This window comes from Parasteatoda tepidariorum, chromosome 11, assembly GCF_982258835.1.
Source record: "Parasteatoda tepidariorum strain Cologne lab strain chromosome 11, Ptep-v5.0, whole genome shotgun sequence".
Taxonomy (NCBI): domain Eukaryota; kingdom Metazoa; phylum Arthropoda; class Arachnida; order Araneae; family Theridiidae; genus Parasteatoda; species Parasteatoda tepidariorum.
Window position 1 is genome coordinate 61,220,736 of NC_141765.1, and position 23,701 is coordinate 61,244,436.

Below are 23,701 nucleotides of genomic sequence, written 5' to 3' on the forward strand. Positions count from 1 at the left end.
TTCTTAAAATGTTTTTTATTTACACATAATAGAAAAAGCAGATGTCACAAAAAAATACCTATTCACTTAAGAAAAGGTATGCTTTTGTGTATGTTAAATCAGCACTAATCAATTTGGCACCTTATATTGTTTTATCATTCAGAACTGTTGAACATAATTGCACTAACTTACTAAATACAAAAAGAGAGAAAGTTTACAGAAAAATATTATACAAAGATCATCTAAAATTTTCCCTTATTAAAAAGATTTAAAGAAAAATCAACATCTCAAAAATTGTATGTTACTTCTCCTAAAGACAACAAATTTGATTTGTGAAAGGTTTAATTTGTAGTACAACATGCATTATTTGAATAAAATCATCAAGTAATATTATATTAAAATTAAACAAAAAAGTCCTACTGTAAACATTTTTAATCTATCACAATTAGACAGTAACTGAGCAAATAAAATCTTATGTATAAAATTTATTTTCAATTAAATGATAGAAAACTTGCAACAATAATACTGCCCTAAATGAATTTTTTTACACACATTATAAATTAGAAATTCAGCTTCAATTGTTTATGATTATAATGTTGCTTTCAGCTGCACAGTCTTTTTATTTTTTTACAGGACTTGCTGCAGAAGAGATTTGATCAGAAAACATCTCCATGGTTAGCTCTTGCGAATCTGCAAAATCTTGAATTAAAAATATATACCAAGAATTTATTTTTAAATTTGAAAATATTGCTATTGGTTGGCAGCAAAGATTAATAGTCTGTGATAGAACAATAGCACATAGAAGTTACACATCAACACAAATTATTATTTAGTTAATGTAATTCAAAAAATTCTTTTTAATAAGCTAATACCACTTTCTATTTCAAACTTTTTTTTTTAACAAAATTCAAATTATCTTAATAAAATATATTCAAATTAAGAGAGAAAATTTAAATCATAATAGCTTTGATAAATTGAAAAAAATAATTAAGTTCAGGCAAATTTCTTAACTGCGATTCTGTTGAACCTGGTTAATTTTCAATAGAATCAACTAGTTTCTTACTATGATATTTAATCGAAGATAAAATAATAAGAAAGTCGAAGCTCGATATATTGATTACTGTGGTCCAAAGAAAAAAGAATGTTACAACAAGAAGCAGCTAAAACATGAATACTCAAAACTAGAGCAAATAATTATTCACAATTACTGGACATATTTTGATACACTGCTAATCCAATCAAACCACTTCCTTCATAACTTATAAAGTCTGTTCTAAGCATATGGCATTATGCTGGTTAAGAGTAGTCATTTTTGCCGAATAACATACACCCAGAGAACTAAATAGTTTAAGCAATCATCAAGATTGAAAGTAATTAAAATTTCACTATCTATTGGACCATAGATAACATCAAGGACCACCTAAGATAAGAATAGGTGGTCCTGTCACTCTTTCCTCATTTATAGAAAATTAAAACTATTTCACTATTATTGAGTGGCAACATCAAAAGGAATAGAGGTTTTAATCATTACTTGGCGACTTTTGCTGCCCATTGATTTCTTGTCAATGGAAATTTTGTCTTTTTTTTTAACTTTATGTGATGTATTTATTTTATGTGTAAAGAAGAATATTACAATTTGGTGGGTGATTTTATGCCAATTTTTCGTTACGTGTCAAGAAAAAACGAAGGCAGTGATCTGTAAAAACAAAACGGACGAAGATAATGTTTTTGTCTGAGGACACAATATGTGGAGAAGATGTTGAGATAAATGAAACAAGCTATGTTTCTGTTAAGTATTGCTTCATATTGTACTCTTAAGAATGCTTGCAGATATTAATCTGAGTAGAGAGGCACAATTTTATGCTAAGCATGATAAAGAAAAGAGAGATATTGAACATGGTTATTTGATTTTTATGGTACAAAAAAGTTAAATAAAAAAAATTACCCAATTTCTAAATAAATTTCTAATTTGTTTGATGTGGATTTTAATGCTTCCTAATGAAAACCGATATTTAAATAAATAATTGAAGAATTAATAAATAAATCATTCATAACAACAATACTAATATATAACAACAATAGATAACAATAATTAACAATTCCATACTTTCCTTTCGAATTTTTTTGTCTTCTTCCAAAAATTTAGACAATAAAAAAATATTTTTAGAGTATTTTTGAAATTTCATGTGTATATTTCAATAATAATAAGATTTGATGCCAGAATAAGATTTTAGTTGATTTTGAACTGACAAATTCGGTGGTACAAAGTTACACAAATCAAGGTGGTGACTTGGTTTCGAAAAAACAAGCTTTAAAACTTCTCCTTAATATTGAAAATGAAGCTTTATCCACCACATTAAAAAAAAGCGTGGTGCAGATATATTTTGTAAAATTTTCATATCTCTATACTGTTATTTTAAGGATATACACATAAAACCTTTATTCCGCTTAAAGGTAGTTTAAAAAAAGATTACTAGTGACAATTTATGAATTTTAAATCAAAAATTTATAAATTTCTTTTTAACATGACCCAGATTTTGTTGTTTCACTAATAAACAAAAGTTAATAAATATGTACTATATAAAATAAATTTAAGAACAAGAAAAACAGGGGAAAGTGAAAGTATTTGCATCGAAGCCATAATTTACGAATGAATGAATTTTTTAAAAAAATCCGATTTGTGATAACTTAAATAACCTACAAAATTAACAAGTTTGTAATGTTCTTCACAAAATTATAAAAAAAGGTATTTATGATTACAGATTAACTTCCAAAGCATTTATCTACTTCTGTCTCATCCCGCTGTATGGCATTTTCCCTTTGATCGCAGCTGCTTACAAATATTCCATAATAAGCCAGATATTATTTTGTTACTGCAGATACAATCATAACATATCTAAAAACAGAGCAACTAGTTAAATAAATTTTGAAGTAAGCAAAATACATTAAATGGTAACATTAAATGTTCTTAAAGCTCATTCAGTTATGCTACCTTGTTTTGGGAATTTCTTGACCTTTGCTCCACCCTTACCTACAAAAGAGTAAGCTTAAAGCAAAAGTTACTAACCTTTTGCTTTAAGCTTAATCCAGAATTTTGTTAATTTTTTTAAAAAGCATTTGCTCAGAATGAAGCTTCAAATTTAATTCATTAAAAATTTATAAATTTCTTTTCATCCTGACCCAGATTTTGAGTTAATGTCAGCTGCAATTCATGCTGTGCTAAACTGAATGTAAAAGATATACAACAGCAAATACTCAAAGAAATTAAATTAAATGGTGTATAGGGAAGAAAGAGCACATGGCTTGAAAAGTTTAACAGATACAAACATTTATATTATTCATATAATAACGTTTGTATTCAAGCTTAATTTCTATCTGTTTAACATATCAACTTTCAAGAATATCAAATTAATTATTAAATGCTTTATAGTAAATATATGTTTTGTGTATAAGTAATACAGAAAATATATGCAATAAAATTAAATTTTTGTTCAAACATAATAGCGAAAAATTTGTTTATGAAGTTAACTGTTGCAATTGGGAAATTAAGAGAATAAAGAGGTTCATATTTTTAAAATCTGAAATCTTTTGCAAATTGAGAACGAATAGGAAAACAATTTTTTGCTTGATTTTAGCTTCACGAAGTTCAAATTTAGTGCTTAAAAATATAAAATGACGTACAAAGCTCATCAATATTAGTAAAGTTAAGATTAACAAAGTCAAATTTGAGACTTATTTTACTTGTTTAAACTTAATAAGTGTGAAAAATAATAACTTATTTATTTTAACCATAACATTTATTGGGGCACAAAAAGTCATTGAATTTTAAATCTATGTAAGTATAACTAGAATAAAGTGTCAAGAATCAGTACTGTTGGTTAGTGTTAATAAAATTACTACCTTCAACGATAAATTTTCTGGTCAATTTGTTGCAATCCTCAAAATTTAAACATCAATTGTACTAACAAAGTTCAGAGTTTGCTAATTGTCAAAGAAGGGAAATTTAGATTTGAGGTTAGGATAATCTTACTGTAAGGAATGTTTAGTGAGTAAACTATGTTGTTTAAAAAAGCTGTTTTTTAAACCAATTTTAAATTAATTTAAACACATTAAAGCAAACAAAAATACGTTTTTAAAAAAACTAATAGTTCACTTGCAATGAACATAAGAGGAATTGAAAACATTTAAATAATAGTGTTTGAGTGTTAAAGTTAGAAATTAAAAATAAACAGGAAAACAATACGTACCAAGAATGAAAAGCTTCAATAACGTTAACAAATGAAAATGAAGTAAGATAATTTACAAAGATTTTTTTTACAAAACACAGTAATAACTTAGATTAAAATACGAATTTTAACTAATTTTTTAAAATTTTATTTGTAAATAATCATTAAACTTGGTAATTTTTATTTTATTTGCAAACTTTAAAGTGTCTACACAATATTGGATTAATTTATTAAAATAATTTTTAAAAAAGTTAATGAAACCATAAGTTTTAATTGAATGAAATAAAAGATTTTGAGGAATCTGTAGTTCTAGCCATTTAGATTTTAAACAAGTTTCCTATTATCTTGTTTCTTTTTTTATATATATAAAAAGAATTGATAACAAACTATTTGAACGTTTAAAGTACTTCTTTGGTAATTAGAATGCCTTTTTTTAAAGCAAATTTCACTTCTAGATGTTCTTTTGATAATATTTTCAATAGATTTTTTAATTATATAAAATTCGTTTTGCAATTTTCTGCATGTTTTGAAAAAATTGATCTAATAAAATCTTTGAAAAATTGAGCATGTTGACATGTAACGATCAAAACACCACTATTATTTTAAGAGAAAATCTTAGAAAATGTTTTCTTATATTTTTGATATATATTTACAACAAACTGCCATTATCTTAATGAAACAGCATTGTTCCAATTGTATAATATAGCCAAAGCTTATAATTTTCCCCACAAATTTCATGTCAAAGTTAATCTGATGCTCCAAAACTTAAAATAAAAAAGACAGAGTTTTAACTTTTTAAGAGTAGGGCTTATGTGTATAACCAGTAACAGCAGAGGCACATTGAACTTCAATTTACATGGCACAACAAAATGAATATTCTAAGTTTTTAGTTTTTGGGTATGATAAAAATGGAATTTTTACACATTTTTTTGTCATCGTTTCACTATAAATTTAAGAAAAACTATAATTTTAAAAAAAGTTTAAATAAAATTTTGTTGCATCAAGGCTAGTATATAGAGTTAATGAAATACCATTAAATCTTTTGAAATAAATTATTGGAAAACGTTTCAAATAAACCATGAAATAGCTTTAATCTTTAACAATAATTGCTAATAACAATAACAAGCTAAATAACAATAACTGTTATTCAGCAACACAAAATAAAAACCAAAACATCTTCAGTTATTCCTCACCAGATTTTAAAAGTATAAAATCAATATAATGTTACATAACATATGATAAAAGGCATATTTTCTAAATTTGATTAAATGAACTGGTCTTGAGAAATTTTGCTAAAAAATTTAAAGAACTGAGAAGCTTCTTCAAGAGATTTTTTTCTTCAATCTACAAGAAATTAAATTTTTTTAAAAAAATATGTAGTATGAAGTCTAATTTTTCAGTAGTTTCACAGTTCTGACAGTTTTGGTACAAGATATTTTCTGCTATTTCAACACAAAAGCGTAGCTAATTGTTTTAAGCAATAAATATTTTATATTGTTTAAAAGTTTAATTCTGTATGCATTTTCATACCATCCACACATGAAATTAGGTACAATTTAGAGATAGATCAAAGATAGTGCCTATTCTAACTGATTATTTGCACTAATTTTTTTTCCCATCAAGAAAGCATATTAATTCTTTTCAATATCTGCTGACAGTATCATGAAATTTGAATTCTTCTCACAATGTGTCAATGTATGACACTGTTAAAGGTACAAACAGTTAATTAAGAAAAGCTGATAAGATTACAATGTATTTTTGTGGGCCACTGAACAACCTGCATAGTATTTACAATAAGTATTTTTACTCTTGAAATAATTACTGAACAAATTTTTTTTTTTAACATATCATACTTACAGTAAACTTTTCTAAACAGTTTCTAAATGTCATTATCTCTGTGAAGCATAACAAAGTTTAGCATAAACTTGAACACCCAAAACAGTGGCAGCTATTGTAATGATTTGTTTAATATATAGAGAAAAGAACCTGCTGGTACCAAAATACTATACAACTATAAGAACCAATTAACACTAGATAGTAATTTGTAACAAAGTCATTAGTTTGAACAAGCCTTAGTATAAAAGCACTTAGTTATCATACTATAGATAGCCATAATAATTACTAGTTATGCCATAATAACTATTGTATATTTTACTCAATCTAATTAACATTCTTAAAAATATAGTAAAAATAAATTAATTCAAATAATCATATAATAGTTATTAAATGCATACTGAATTCCTTTATCACTATCATCCATGACAGTGAAGACCCCAAATCTACATAACTATATTTAAATAAAGATTTAATTATAATTAAAATAAGAGAGAAAAAGTAATTTGCTATTACTTACATAATGCATACCTTTATTATTATCTTTCCTTACATTATTAACTTCCACTTTTGTCTGCATAATACTGTTGTTAGTTTCCAATTCACTTAGGTCAATTTTGAAATTCCTCCTTCACATCTCCTCTAATTGAGGTAACTTTGCAATACTTAGAAAATAAACAAATAATTTAATTAACCTTAAAATAAGAGAGAAAAATAATTAAATAGTATTTATTGAATACATTGTTTCAATCCCCTCCAATGTTATATCGATATTACCATGTATTTTTCACATTTCAACCTTATTATTTTTACCTACAATAAATAATTTTTTCTTTTTTGTAACTACTTGCTTCACTCCAAGAATATCCTATATATAACTATTATCCATTGGTTAATTATTTTAACAGTTAATTTTTATTTGATATCACAAGACAGGATATCAAAAATTTATTTTTACTCTTCCACTCTTTAATCATTTTCATATTGGCTAAAGATGTTATAAGGTATTAATAAATCTTTGTGGCATTCCTGTTTCACCAAAGTTTTCAATGGCTAAAACAGAACGGAAATGGGGTGGAGCTCCTTAACTGCTTTAGTTTAATTGCTCATGTTTGTCTCATAAGTTAGGTGATCTCTGAAGCAAGGTAAGAGATATAACTGATTCTATTACATAACAAGCTCTACTTTGTGTGTATTAGATAAAGGGAAAAGCTCTTTGAACGCTTTATGATCGATTAACAGTTAACTTAGCTACATCACAAAATAAAAATTTGTCTCATTCATTTGTTTTCAATGATGATGGGCTTAACTTATGATACATTTCATTTTCAATAAAGCAAGGTTATTGGAGGGACTCTAATCCCCTATAGCACATTTTAAAAAATTCTGTTTCTTATAATATTATTAATATCCAAAATTATACAAATTATAAAATGGATCTTTTTTAAATAACTTTTTTCAAGTGGGTCTACTTGAAGTATTGTCAAATCTGCATATGATATTCTACAATAAGTAAATTAATTTTGATCCTGATTCGAAGTTTTATTTCATAGACTTTTCAACTAGTTACATGAAAAGTAGTGAAAGAATCATCCAACAATATCCTTCTTGACAAAATATGATATGTACAACTTACATTTGCGGCATATCTAGTGCAAAAACATTTGATGTTTTTTAGGAAAATTTTTGCCTTTTTCTGCCCCTCACCAGCTCATGATGCTTTGCATTGCTAATGCGATGTGGTTGATGATAATTACAAATTTGGCTACCTCTCTATGAGTGTGATATATTTGACTTTATCAATCTGTTTTGTGAGTTAAAATGTTTAAATGCCATCTTAGAGGTTTATATTCCTAGTGTCTATTGAGAGCAAGAAAAAATGAAATTAACTTGTCTTGTATTTGCTTCTTTGGGAATTGAGATGAGAGCTTGAGTGCTACTGAAACTTTGAAATGTGAAAATTAGGCTACAACAGGCACTAATTTAATTACAAGACAAGGCAAGTGCAAATGCAAGATAGGAAAAAATATTTAAAAATGAACAGATAAATTAAAATAATGATCTAATATCACGCTCAAACTAACATATTTCATATAAAATTTTTAACTTTGAAAATTAGATGTAAATAAAATCCTTTAATAAAATACAACAAAAACAGAAGAACAAATTTTAGATAGTTGACAGTAAAAATAATATTAATAAATGAACAAAATTTATATGTATGTACAAAATTAATAAGTACAATTAATTTAAATGAATAAGCACAATAAATATAAAAAAAATACATCAAAGTCTTATATGTTTATAAGAACTAGTGAGTAGTTTCTCAAACATATAAAACAATTGATGTTTCTGTACTATGAAGTAGTTAGTATGCTGGAAAGGATTGTGTAGAATGACATGATTCATGGCAACAAAAAAGGTATTTTTTTGGAAAAAAGGAAAACTAAGCATTCTTAACAAGCACTCAATGAAAAATAAGCACTTTAAGTCTTTTTAAAATGCTAAACATCCGGTCTTTTCACAAGTAATGTGTCTTGTAAATAGTTGTGTTTTTCTTAAAATTCTGTTTTAGTCTCCAAAAGCGTGAAAATGTTTGTTTTTTTTTGGGGGGGGGGGAATAAGAAATTATGCCTCTAATAGTTTTGTATTAAGAAGATATCGTCAAAAGTTTAACAAAATCGAAAATGCCAAGTATCCAACACTGCCTGATTTTTTTAAAAGAAAAAACTGGCTCTTAAACTGTACTTTTCAGGGCATATTCTCTTAATACCCCAAAAAACAGATAAGATATACCTTTTTTAAATAAAAAGAAGATATTATGGCAATGGAATTAGCAGTTTATTGGATTCAAAACTTTCAGGTACTGATGTAATCACATTAAATGACAGGCACTGTACACTGGATTAACTAATACAAATTTCCTGTATTGTTATGCAGGTATATTAAACAAACACAAAAAGTTTAAAAACGCATATGGAAATAAAGGCATTGTTATATGAAAATGAAATCAGTGACATCACTAAAAATATTATTTAAATTACAAAATACAATAAAGATATTTACAAGAGGCATAATAAATAATTATAAACATGTAATAAAAGGCTATGGTTTCTGTAAAACAATCAAAATAATTCATACATTAATTTGTTATAGTTTCTGATGAATAAAAATGAAATATTTTAAAGAGGGGATAAAATAATATAGGCTATAATAAGATAGATATAACTTACTTAAAAGAAAACTGTTTGATTTAACTTCATTCAGTTTTCATTTCAAGAACACAAGCATTATGCATACAACTTCAAATGAAAATTTGTTTTAAAAGGAACTGAAAAAAGAAAAACAAATATTTAGTTATTATCAAAAAAAATTTTTCTTGGCTTCATCCACCACAATTTTTTCAGTATAATTTGCGAATTACCTGTTAAAAACATGAAAATTGTCAATGGGGATAATCTGCTGAACTTATTTTCCGAGATTCCGCCATAAAGGTGTAAAGGACTATTCACAGCGGATGCGAAAAATTCGAATATGTAGAGATGTGAGCAAGAACCTTATTGGGAAATATATTAACCCAGGGAAATCTTGACAATCAGGTTTCTGTTTGCATCTTTGAATTCACATACATGATTTTTTTTCACATCCAGTGTGAATGCCTTTTCAGCATGATCCAGGGACAAAGATTCACTCACATATGACGTAAATTCTGCTTTTGTGAGGGGCTTTGAAATTCAAAGTTATTTCATCAGCTAAAAATAAATATTATTCTGTATTCACAACAACATTTATCAATCGTAGCTTTAAATAATTTAAAAATTATTACATAAGATTTAAACGTATTATTATTTTTAAGTATATACTAAAATTATATTGTGTATTTAGGTTATTTCCATCATAAATAAAAGTAGATTGTTGTGCTAAACAAACCCCATCACAGCTAGAAATAGGTGCAGTGGAATATGCGCCACTGGAGATAATACACAGGTAGGTATAGTAATTTGAGGGAACAATTTAAATTCATAATACATATTTGAATATAACACAAGCTTACGAATTAGAAAAATACAAGTTTTCATTAATTTTTTTGTTATTTGATGTGCAGATTTCAAAAATTGTCTCAAAGAACTTTGCATGTATTATTTGGTAACTGCCATTTTTCCATTTTAATCAATATAAAATTGAGTCTTGTGATGGAAAATTGATTTTTAAGCAATTGGCAAATTATTTATAGGTTAAAATGAATGAAAAGCACTGTTGCCAGATCGCACACGTTGCCTCTGGTCGAAAGAAAAACAATAAGTTTCCCTGAGGTTAAGAGAGTTTCTAGAAGAAAATGACCTACATACTTTTTAATTTATATTTATTAAGGTAACTTACATAAAATGGATGATTGATGTATGGATGACCAATGATCAAAAGTTTTTCATTTTTGGGGTCCATGTCATATGAATTCCAAATTGTAAAGCAGTCTTCTTTCCTTGAAACCATAAGCGTAGATCATTGAGACACTGCACACAAACTTTATGAGAAAAGGCCGGGATAGCCTGGTTATTAGGGCACAGGGCCCATCTCCAAAAGGAAGCAGGTCTGATCCCCTTCGGTCGAACGCCAACCGTGTAGTAAATGATTGACTGGTGCACATTAAATCTGTCGAATCACAAAGTCCTCTATGTTTCCATAACAAATCATACCTCTGGGGGTACATACCTCTAGGAGTTGTCTCGTCTTCTGGATTGGTTCATAATCTCAAGGCTACGGAGTTGAATATTACTAGTCGTAAACCCAAAATTGGGCCAGCTGTTTAATGACGGTTATACATATATATATATGAACAATGAAAAGCACAAAATTTGCGTTGGTTTTCGAGTTCCATGTCAAAATATGCATGATAAAATTGTCTTACATTGTCTGTAATGCGTCTCACGTAAGTTTTACCAACACTATATTCAGAACGTACGCAATAAAAGTCACCCGGGAAACTTTCACAACGTCTCTCACTCGAAGCCATGTATCGTAAAAAGCAGCCGTTAAAATTGTTTCCAGAAAAATGATCCCCGATTTGCTTGCTAGCATTCTTGAGAGATCAGCGTACCATGATAAGATTTTGAGGGACAGGGGGATGTCATAGAGGTATTTTTAAGATTTAAACAAAATAGACTGTTGGTCAGGCAGGGAGAGAAGAAATTGAAAACCAAAATTTTTTTATGGTAAATGTTCAAAAAAAAAATCCAAGTAAAATTGAATTTTTTTAAAAAAAACCTGATGTAATAGAAAAAAATTACTATTTTTTTAATTTCAGCACCAATAAATATACAAAGTTCAACTATTAGCTCCCTTGTATTTTTCTCATTGCAGGCTTATCTTGGTGCAAAACTAAAACATTTAATAAAGAAAAACTAACTTTCTGAAAAGCAAACATCTAAGATTATTTTACACACAGTATATTTTGCAATTGTATCATTGGGTAGTAAAACCTGCTACCTGCAAACATAAAAATTTTAAGGAGTGCTGATTTACTGCAATACTTAGCAAAAATAAGATAAGGACCAAAACTATGGTTTCAGAGGCATGAAGATACTGTATTTTTAAAAATAATTTCAGTAGACAGAAGCAGATAAAAGCAAGAGATTATTCAATTTTTAATTTGGATAGTTTTGTAATGCACTTTTGAGTTGGCTGATTTTATTCTAAATCAAAATTCAAATTTCATTCAATTTAACAAAATAAAATTGATGTAATGAAAATAAAAAAAAAAATTTTTAGTTCAGCTGAATTGCATTATAAATATTAAAATCATAATTTAAGTGAAATATATTTGAATTTTTTTTTCTGCTATAGACTAGGAGTTAAAGAATTTCTAAAGCTTCAGAAAGAAAAAAAAAACAGCCTCTCGTGATAAATGAATTTTATGTGCATAATATGTAACTAAAATATCAACCGATGATGAGGAAACCATAATACTATGTAATGTTTAAATAATATTCACCATTAACTGTTATAAATTTTGATTAAACAAATTAAAAACCCGAAACTAAATGTAAAAATGGAAAACAAATTAAAGCAGATTGATTTTTTTCTTCTTTTCATTCTTCATGTTTCTATCTTCTTGATTTATAAAGGAGAGACTTCCTCAACAAACATTTTCAAAGTCAAAAAAAAAAAAAAAATAACACAAAACTTAATTGGAACTTTGTGTAAACAGTTCAGCACAAGACAGATTATCTTTAAACAACAAGAATATGTAAACTCTGGATCAAAAGCAACAGGATATGGAAATGTCAGGCTTTGCAGCAAATCACATGTAAAAGGCAAATTATATTTTCTGGTACTTGGACAAAAGTTTACTTAGAACTACTTAAAAAACTGAACTAAAAAAATAAATAATAAATAAAAAACGCGAGTTTCCAAAATTTTAGATGGCTGGCTTTGTAAGTTGCAACTGAACAACAAAATTGTTTCTAAAAATGTGTATTCGTTTTAGATACCATAATATGTTTCATTGCGTGCAATTTCTTTTAACACTGCATTTGTATTAGATTTATTTGTCACATTAAACCAGACTATTATTTTGGAAACAGATTGATTTTTCAACATGTCATCAAAGGGAAATACTGAATGGAGAAAAAGAAAGAAATTCTTAGTAAACTCACCCATAAGCTCAATTTTCATTGAGGGAAAACAAAGAAAAAAGTCTACAGCATGAATACTATTAAATAAATTAAAGATTGATCATAAACTTTAATTACATTAATTTCAAGAGGTGAATCCTATAAATTATTCCTGGAAATTTCAATCTTTTGAAAGATTAACCCACTGACGGTTCTGCACGTAAAAAGTCGCATTTTAACCTGCAGTCTTCTCTGCATAGCAAAACCGGTTTTCCCATGTTAACTGATAGGGGAACTGTGTGTAGGGGAGAAACATTCTCTCAATTTTGCCCATTTCCTTAACCGGTTAAACAAGGAATCAAATTTTTCTTGTTTTCTGCTGCATGAGATTTTTGAACAGATTTGAAAAATTTTAATGTTACTGAGCAATCTGTCTCTCTCTGTAAGCTACGGTTTTCATAAAATTTAATAATACATTTCGAACCAGGATATTTCAAAATTTCCTGAAGTGAAAACTAAGTTAATGTTTCTCTGCTACATAGGGAACAATAGAAAGATGGCGATAATACGTTTTAGTTAATGATACGATATAGTAAGGTGGTATGTTTTTTGTCTTAAGTGTTATTTTCAAATGATCAGACAAGTTCAAAAGTGTATATATACATACATAAACCTTTACATTTTTTATAAACCTGTACATTCAGACAAAAATAATCTAAGCTAAAGATAATATTTTGAATTTTTTTTTTAACTTTACGAACAAAACTAATTTCAGGTATGGAATCCCCATTAACAAATTAGATAAGATCAAGTACTTGTATAAATGCAACAAAACATTTGTTCCCAGTGTTATTCAGTAGAATACAGAGACTAAAATTCTATTATTTACATTCCTAAGAAATTCACTAAAAGCACAAATTTGAAAAACTCTTGCTATTAAAAAACAAAAATGCTTCCATGGGCAATGAGTGAGCATGGTAGAGAACATCTTAATGAAAGGATTTAAATGGTTTATATCGATGCTACAAAAAATTTAACCCGCACCATCTCAAATTCTCTAATGAAGAGACAAAATCCCTAATTTCCAATCTTAAGTAACCTATGGTCAAAAAAGCTTGCACAGAGATACTGAAGCTAACTTTCAATCAAAATACATAATTTAATTAAATTAAATTAGAGTTGATGAGTTATTTCAAGGTGAGCTTTTTTAAGTAGGCATATAGAACTTGTAAAGAAAGTGTTCAGTTCTCTAAATGAATAAAAAAATCAGCTTTTTCGTTGAATTTTTCACATAATCTGTTTTAACCAAGATCTGTTTGATTCACAAATAGATAAGTTTGCATTTAAATAAATTAATTTCAATAAACATAAAAGTCTATTAATAAGAGTTATTGAGCTCATTTGATAAGCAAACAAAGATAAAACAAAAAGCAATTTAACATGGACTCCACAAGAAACACCTAAGTCTATTTCAGAAAATTCAGTTGGACTTTGGGAGACATTGATGCCAGCTCAATTTTTATCATACAACAATTTAACTGATGGAATTTGGATATACACTGAGCCCTGCTTATATATCCTTACGGTTTTGTAACACCATCTATAAAAACATGTGTAATACAGAGAGAGAGAGTGTGTGGAAGGAGAGCTATGAAGAGCTACAAATAAAGCTTTTTTCCAAATAATTAGAAATAAATATTGCACAAATTTACAGTCCACTTCTTTCTATCTATTGAGCGAGTTCAGATTTACCTGAGCATCGACATGAGTGGTCTGCTCACCAGGTTGAAAAATCAGCAATATTAAAATAATTAGAATGAAAAGAGTTTTGTTTCTAGTTCCGAGAGATAACCATTGTGACTGTGTTCCAAGAAATCAGTGGCTTCGTGGTTTCCTCTTCAAAGTAGGATTGCTATGATTTTTTTACAAAAAAGTACTTTGATTTACACAGTTAAAGAATTGTAAAAAAGATGATTTAAGGCTTATTGTCAGAGAACTAGATCTAGAGATTAATGATAATATGACTGCGGTAAATTTAATTGATATAAATTTAATTGATATAAATAAAAGTTGTGAAAAATATCCAACTGACTCTGAAACTGTAGGTGATCTTGTAAATTAAGTATTAGAAGAGTGCAAGTCTGAAGAATCAAAACAATTAAAGGTAGCGAGTTTAAAGCTCGAGAGAGCAAAAACTGAACTAGAAATTGCACCTATTCGTGCTGAGCCAAAAGAGCTTGAGAGAACAAAAACTGAACTAGAAATTACACATATTGGTGCCGAGTCGAAAGAGAATAACATAGAATTACTTGAATCTAATAATTCCCGAGATTCTTTGATTAAAAGTATTAGAACATTAACCATTAAATCGCCTAGTACACCCGAAAATTGAGGATTCTTTTTTACCTCTTTAGGACGAGTATTTATTGTTAAGTTTTGTACTAGATAAATATAAATCGGAAAACTTTCTTAATCTGCTTGGTGAAAGATTGTCTAATATAATGGCATACGTAAGTGATGATGATCTTAATAATTATGAAAAAGTGAAAGAAATAGTACTCAGAGAATTTCAGCTAACTGCTCCATCCTTTCTGGACAATTTCAGAACCACAAGATAGTTAAATGAAACGTACGTTCAGTTTGCATCACGTTTAACAACTAGTTGGGAGAACATTATGAATTCAGAATCAAATAAAAAATGAATTGAAAGAGGAAATCTCCCCCTCTCTCAGCTAGCTTCTGAATTTACACCTGCAGTATGCGAAGAGCAAAACATTGACGCCAATATCTTTTCCGCTCTGGAGTTATGTCTGGAATAAAAACAAAACAGTTCTTTTGAGCACAGCAATTTGTTATTTATGTGAGTCTTTCAGAAATGGGAGTGAAGTCCGTGTTTTATTAGACTCAGGATCTATGTCTAATTTCATAAATAAAGAATGTGCAGGTCAACTGTAATTGAGTAAGAATAAAATAAACATAGTTGTGTCTGGGTTGAGCGACTCAGCTATTTCTGTTAGGTCTCAAGTATGTGCTACTTTAATAAATAAAGCTCAAACTATTAACACTGATTTAAATTTATTAGTTGTTCCCAAAATTCTTGATCTCACACCCTCAAAAAAAAAAAAAATAAACAAGTGTATGAAGGGGTTAGAAAACATTAACTTAGCTGATGAGTATTTTCCCAGTCCACATAGAGTTGATTTATTAATCGGTGCAGAATCCTTTTTTTCTTCTTTTTTTTTAGCTAATAAAATCCTGGGCAAATTCACCCTCCTAACTCGAATGAAATTTTACAAAATTCTGTGGTTGATTATTTAGTTAGTAGAAGCATATCAAATGTGGAAGATAATAAAATTGATTGTGGGTTCGTTAAAGAAACTCTTGATCTAGAGTTTGCGTTGGAAAAAAGAAATCTGTTGTGGAAACGTTTAAATAAGGAGTTAAATTATTTATCTTCATAAAAGGATCTCCTTCATGAATATTCAGAGATGGGACACTTGTCAGAAATTTTGGATGATGAGCAAGAAGTCACTTACTACATTCCCCCTTTACCTCCCTGATAGGCAATCAACTGTCCTAAGAATTGTTTTTAATGCGAGTTATCCTACCTTGACTGGTAATTCCTTAAATTCATTATAATTAATTGGAGGCATAGTACAAAGTGATTTATTTTCTATCATGATAAGGTTTTGTAAATATGTCTATGCTTTCACAGTAGACATAAAGAAAATGTACCGGATGATCTTGATTCACCATAGCCAAGAAAATTGTGCATTCTTTAGAAAGAAGAGGAGAAAGGACCAAAACCTATGATTTGAATATTGTCACAAGGCATGGTGTGCGCCATTTCTAGTAAAATAAGAAAAGAAATCAAAGTAATTAGAAACTACACTTCCAGTGAAAAAATGTGCAATGCAGCAGAAATTCCATAACAAAATTGAATCCAAAAGAATAAATTAAGAAAAACAATTAAAAATATGACAACCGAAGCTGATGTCGTCAGGGGGTACCAGCCCCGAAAGTAAAAAATGCAAAACCTTTTCTATCGAGAGAGCACAACAAATATCTAAGTTGCTCTCTCTATACCCCAAAGGTTTTGCCAAAGTCCAGGTAGAGAAAATACAGTACAAAATTCAAAAGTATGAAATCTAAACTAATACATACGAATATAATGTCCAAAAACTTACTTGAAAACAAATTTCAAAAACAAATTACACAACTGACTACCGAGCATCAACTAAATTGAAATAAACGAAAAAACAACCGTCCCCTAATTTAATGCACAGAAGGAAGAGAAAAAGAAAAGAAAGTAGTTATCAAGATTACTTTCCAGCTCTTTTTTCCTGATCGGAATACCATTCACATCAATCATTGAACAGGATCTAACCAATGTTAATAGGTTGAATTTATGGCACAAAACCACTAACTTTGTGCAATTGATATGGAAAAAAATGGCACAAAAATGATTCGTCAACTTTGCAACAAAGGTTGAAATGGTACTTTGATAAACAAAACATTAAAACCTGAGACATGGTTGTGATAAAAGATGATTTAGTTATATGCAATTTTCCAATAGGTAGAACTGTGAAGGTCTTTCCGAGAAAGGATGGCAGAGTTCATGTTTGTAGAATTAAAACAAATAAAGGAATCTTTAAGAGACCATTTCTAAGATTTGATTATTGCCAATTGAATGAATATTATTTACTTTCTTTTTTAAACTGTATATTACTTGTTCATATTCTTGTGAGTATTTTATTGTTTTACCAGTGATTTGTGTATTAATATTAATTGTTGATAGTTAGAACAATCCAATGCCCAGCAGTATACATCCGCACGATTTTGTAGCACAATCAATGAAAACATGTGTAATACAGAGAGAGTGGTAGGAGAACTGTGAAGAGCTACAAATAAAGCTCTCTTCCAAATAATAAGAAATAAATATTGTCAGGGTTTGTTAATTTAAATCAGCTTGATTTAAATCAAATGATTTTTTATAAAAAAAACATTGATTTAAATCAAATGATTTTTTTATATATATATTGATTTTAAAAGTTAAAAAACAGTGTTTCAATTATTGATACTTTTATTATTTTCTTTTCTTAGTTTTAAAATTTATTTTAAATAAATTGCTACAGTAATTAATTTTAGTTAATGAAATTACTTTCTTCTTTGATGTGTGTTAAATTCCAACGCGCTTGAAATTACATTTTTAAAAATCTATTGATTCTTGAGATTGAAAGTACAGATTAAAGTAAACATTTAATGCTGTCTTAATTTAGACTTGCATAGCTGTCAAAAGTAATTAATAAACATGAATTTGTTTTTAAAAAAATGCAAATAATGTTAACTAAAATTCTACCTTTTGATTGAAAAAGCATGGAATTAAAATCTACATTATATTTTATTGATGTAGGATTAAAAATGAATATTTTAATATAAAAATATATAGATTAAATATATAGATTATAAACACAATATGTTACATTTATTTTGTCATTTTAAAAATTAAGAGGAAAAAAAAGAAATCACAATTTTAAATTAAAATTATGGTTTGCTAATTGAAACTTTGCTTTAATTGTTAAAGTACAGGGGTCTATCCAAGCCAAATTTACTACCGTTAAGCAGTACCTTCCCAAATTCAACTTTAGGAAAAACTGTAGAATAATTTCACAAAAAACTTTTTCTTAAAATTTTATTTTTCTGTCTCGTAAGAAATGATAAATTCATATTTTTACAATATTTTTGTGTCTCGTAAGAAACGATAAATCGATATTTTTACAATATTTTTGTGTCTTTAAATTTCAATCATGCATTTGTTCCAAAATGGTTGTCATGCATTCAAAGCTATGTATTATAACAAAAAACTATTTTAGTAAGTTAGAGCTCCTAAAATATTGTTATAATATAGTTTTAATGTTAATTTAATTTTGACTAAACATTTATAAAGTATTTTTAATCATAAATTAAATTTCTTACTGTGTTTTTGAATAAAAATCTGACTTAAAAAAAATCAGATTTTTTTGATTTTTTAAAAAAAAATCACGAACCCTGAATATTGTGCAAATTTACAGTCCACTTCTTTCTATTTATTCAGAGAGTACATATTTACCTGAGCATCGACAGCTTATAACTCAAATTTTTAAAGTTTATTTCTATTATTTTTATTATCAAATACTTAACGATTTTTCACAGCATTATTTCACAGCACTTGTTAAAGAATTTCATTCTGTAACAAGCAATATTTTACAAATATTTTTCAAGTAAGAATCCGACTTAGTGCTGGACCAAGGAGCAAAATTTCAAAACTTTTCTTGGCACCAAAAAATCTATAAAGATCTCTTTACATTAAATAAAAAGTATTTTAGACAATTAAAAACATTCTTTAATTCGTTCAAATTCATCAATTTATTCATTTCATTTATGGGCTTTGATTTTCTTCACTGGCTATCAGCTTTTTGATGGAAAATTTTCCAGTAAACTAAATTTTTTGAAACCTATCTAAAACAGGTGACTAGAGGTAATGAAATCAAATGGCATAATAAACTAAATCTGATTGAAAGAAAAAAAAAAAGAAATAAAAGACCACTTGATAGATACACACCTTGAGCATTAGTTCTTACCATGGGCTGTTGTTCAGTAATATGACTTTTATGCTACAGCATGAATAAATTATCTGCAAGTATATAAGAAACTAAATTAAATAGAGAATAATTCCAGCAAAATTTTTAAATTTAAAAAGATAAAGGTTTTCAATTGAAAAACTAAGTGGATGAAGGATCTAAAATACATTTTATTGAAATTGATTATATTAAATTTTAAGTTAGAGTTGACAATAGGAAATAAAGATTATGCCTTCAACTTAAATCTTGTTTAGAAGCTTATAACATATGAAAACAAATAAATCCATCTAACTCAGCTTAGTATGTCACACTTTTGGTGCTTAGATTTGCTGAAAAAAAAAAGAGAAAAGTTTTCTAAGGTTACTTACTATGTGACTGTTTGTAGAAAAACACTCTTGTAACATTCTTCCATGATGAAAACACTCAAAGGCTATCATTTTTTACCTTCATTCACCAAGGTCTCTGAAATTTAGCAAAATAAATCAAGCATTAAAGAATAATTAAAGATGTGCAATAAGATCATTCTCCAAAAAATCTCAATTTTTCAGTAAAACATGACTTAGAATCTTTACATGCTAAGCTCTTAATTGTTATAAATTATCACAGCTTTTAAATATTAATCTTATTGTAGACACTTCTAATTAATAAAGAATTAAGTACTTGAAATATGAATTTTTTAAGATTCAAAATTCTCAAAAGCATCCAATGTGTTCTTTGCATAACCTAAGATTATCCTTTTAAAAAAAAAATATTTTGCCATAGTTTAATTTAAAATCTAAAACTATGCAAGCTTTTAATTGTTGGATTTTCAAAATCTGTAGTAGAGATCTTGATTTAATACTAAATCTCACTTGATAAGATTCGAGAAATTTTTGATAAAAACAATTTTACTTCTTTAAAAAAAAAACTTTTTTGTTTTGTTTTTGCATTGGTAGTGTGACACACTGCTCAAGCAATGACATAGCTAATGTAAGTACCATTATGGATGAATGAGTCATTTCAAAATAAAAGATTTTTCTGCGAAAAAAAAAAAAAAAATAAATTTTAATTCTTAAAAAAAAATTAAGACTATCCCTTTCAATTTACATACTACTTTAGCTTTTGTGAAAAATTGTAACAAATCTTTTACAAGTAACTAAAATAAATTTTTTCCCTTTTATTATCTTACATTTATAAATTATAAACTATTTGCACATATAAAGTTTTATATAAAAATCTGAAACAAAACATATTAATGACTCATTTAAATTTTAATGAATGACTATATTGAAATATCTTTGATATTATTAGAATACATATCTTTTTCTTTCTAATTCTTTGAAAGTTAGAAGATCCAAAAAAATTGTCACTACTACAACATACAGTTTTCTAACCCAAGGCTGAATTAGATCACTCTCTTAATAGCAATAAGATGTTTACACATAAAGTGTTGCAAGTTAGGAATCACATATATATATATATATATATATATATATATATATATATATATATATATATATATATATGTAGCGTATCTACCACTACAAAATTACAACTACACTTCACTAGTATATAAGACATGTTAACTCTACTCTATGTCGGGGTACCTTTTCATAGATGAAGGTTGACATGGTCTGTAACTATCCTCCCCACAATTGGTGACCTTCGGACGTGATGTGAACACGCCTACCTTGGCAAAAAAAACGCCCACTTTGATCTGGATACGCCTACATCGGCAGTAACGCCTACTTCGTTGGATGGTCCACATTGAACAGTTGACTTGCTACTTGTGACTGCATCATTATCCACCTCCTCACGCAGTTGCTACTCAGTCTCATCTCGATCACTCACAACGTCGGCTTGCATACTTGTGATTACTCGACTGCTAACGGCAACAGAGGAGCGACTACGACCGTTAAGTTAATACACCTCTCACATTCAGCACTTAAAAAAAATACGGTGATCTTAATACAGCTCTCCCGGCTTCTCACAAGAACAGCAATGAATCAACTAGTGGTATTCGTTCATCGAATTCTATCACAGATATAATTCTAGTGGGGGAGTACTGTAGCGTATCTACCACTACAAAATTACAACTACACTTCACTAGTATATAAGACATGTTAACTCTACTCTATGTCGGGGTACCTTTTCATAGATGAAGGTTGACATGGTCTGTAACTATCCTCCCCACATATATATATATATATATATATATATATTAAATTTGTTTTCTAATTTTGTTTGATCAAATTTAAATGAATAATGAACATGCGCTTTCTCCTCAGAAATGCACAATGCAATTTCACAAATAACAGGTTAACTCATCAAAAAGGTTTAGGATATAACTTATTTTCTTGATGTACTATTAGTATTAAAGTGGTTGCTAATAGTAACCGATACATGACAAGTAGTCAGGTACATGAATTGCCATCAACTTAGACTAGTGAACAGTGCTTTACTGGCAACTTTTCAGCAAGGGAACATTAAAAATTTTAGCATTTTATGTACACATTTCTTAAAAAGTAATGAATGAAAGTGTTACAGAAAGTTTTTTTAGGTTGCTTTTGGTTTATAATTCTCTTATTAAGCTTTAAAATAAGGGTATTTCCATTTTATTACTATTTATATAATTATTCAAATATAAATCAAATAAAGTATTCATGCATCATTAACAGTTTAATATTGAATAAGTGTGATTTAATGGTGAAAAAAAAATATTACCAAGAAAACTCAAACATCTTATTTATGTATTCATTCACAATGCCTATAATATTTTCAGTAAATTTTTCTCTCCTCATTCTTGTGTCTGCTCAATAGTGTTGTATAACCTATGCCGTTATCTACAGTTTTGATAACATTTATAATGTTAAAACAATTAAGTTTGAATATTAGGGTGAAACATTTGAAGTTGATTATTCAGTATAAACAAATATCATAATAAATAAAATAAAATTAGATTTAATAAAAAAATTCAAAAATGAGATTGAAAAACCAGTGGGACTACTCAGTTTTTGGCATACTCCCTCCATTGCATCTCTGAATATGAACTTAAAATTGTGCATATATTAATATAAAAATTATATTTGAATGTTTAATTTAAAAAATCTCTAACACCAAATGATCCTAGTAGGTGATAAGTAGTTTACTAGCTTTATAATCTGGACCTTTGGATAGCCAAACCACATTTTAGTTTCATAAGTATTTTGCATATGATGCACTAATAAAATATAATACTTTGTTTTAAAATGTTTGTTTTGGAGCAAAATAACCAAAAATACATTTATCTTCTTGTATGATAAAGATTTGAAACAAAAATGAATGGAATCAACTTTACAAACAACAGCTTCAAGAATATTGAGGTACTAAATTTGCATGCTTTGATAAAAAAAGTTAAAAAAAAAGGTATGTATTGAAATCAAATACACATTGATATTACGAGAATTTCGTTAAGAAATTGTTACAAAAAATATTTACATCAAGCAATAGTGTAATTTTGAAAATAAAAATTGTAACCTATAGGTAACAACGTTAGCTTGGCTGTTGATGAGAATCAAATGTTTCGTTTGTTTACATTTTGCGTGGTTGGCAGACCGGAAGAAAATGTTTTTCGCGCTTTGACGGAAACTAATACAGTGCCATCTGTTGCAAAAAGAATCAAGCTTATTTAACTCATAACTACTTTAGAGAAAGTCTTGTTCCTGCGGATCTTCAGCGACTTCACAGGCTTTATTACGGCTTGGAACTTGGAGATTAAGAGATGGTGCAAAAGAATAAAATTATTAAGTGAAAACACTATTATTAATGTTTTTACAATGTTTACAATACATTACAATGTCTTTAAGCTCATTAATTATTAAATAAACACTTAACTGGCTTAGGATTCCTCCATTAAGTCGTTCAACAGTTTTATAAATTTTATCTGTAATGTGAAAAAAAAACTATTAAATTTGGTTATGGGTCATAGCTCTCGCATGGTAAAATATTCCAAGATTTTTCTTGATATTAAAATCAGAAAGCCCAGAAAAAACAAAATACTCAAAAGAGATGCATTTATTTTAATGGTAAGGCTCCAGACATTAAACACCAATGTCTTTTGGCGCAGACGATGATTGTTTATAAATTCGGATCAGCTGCTTGCCTCTATTTTTTCTCAGACATCCAGTTTTTGAGTGGAATAAAATAAAAATACTCACCTGTTCTTAAAATGTATGCATAAAATAAATAAATAAAAAATGTAATAAGAATTAATAAAAAAATCAATGAAAATCTCTTCCCTATAAATTTCTTAGCTCGGTTAAATTTAAATCGATTACGATTTATGAAACTTATTTTGTTTGTCTAAATACTGAAGGGGGGATTTTTTGAAGTTTCTAATAATTGAGACCTTTTATTAGAAACTCGGGACCTATACCTACACCATCGTTACCAGAAATGTCCATATCTAGAATGT

The 23,701-nt window shown here is 27.9% G+C and overlaps 1 long non-coding RNA gene across 15 annotated transcripts; it reads right to left on the reverse strand.

Annotated features, from left to right (window-relative positions):
- On the reverse strand, positions 1–22,887 carry LOC107446674 (uncharacterized). 15 transcript variants are annotated; one of them, XR_011638172.2, is made up of 8 exons: positions 22,765–22,887; positions 19,638–19,731; positions 19,251–19,322; positions 9,463–9,790; positions 9,272–9,369; positions 6,559–6,703; positions 2,740–2,875; positions 1–669 (listed from the first exon to the last, which is right to left on the reverse strand). It is a non-coding gene; the product is annotated as an uncharacterized LOC107446674 (long non-coding RNA). The 15 variants fall into 15 exon arrangements; XR_011638171.2 differs by having other exon boundaries at positions 6,570–6,703; positions 22,726–22,882; XR_006225338.3 differs by having other exon boundaries at positions 22,726–22,882.
- Between the last annotated feature and the right edge of the window lie 814 nt (positions 22,888–23,701).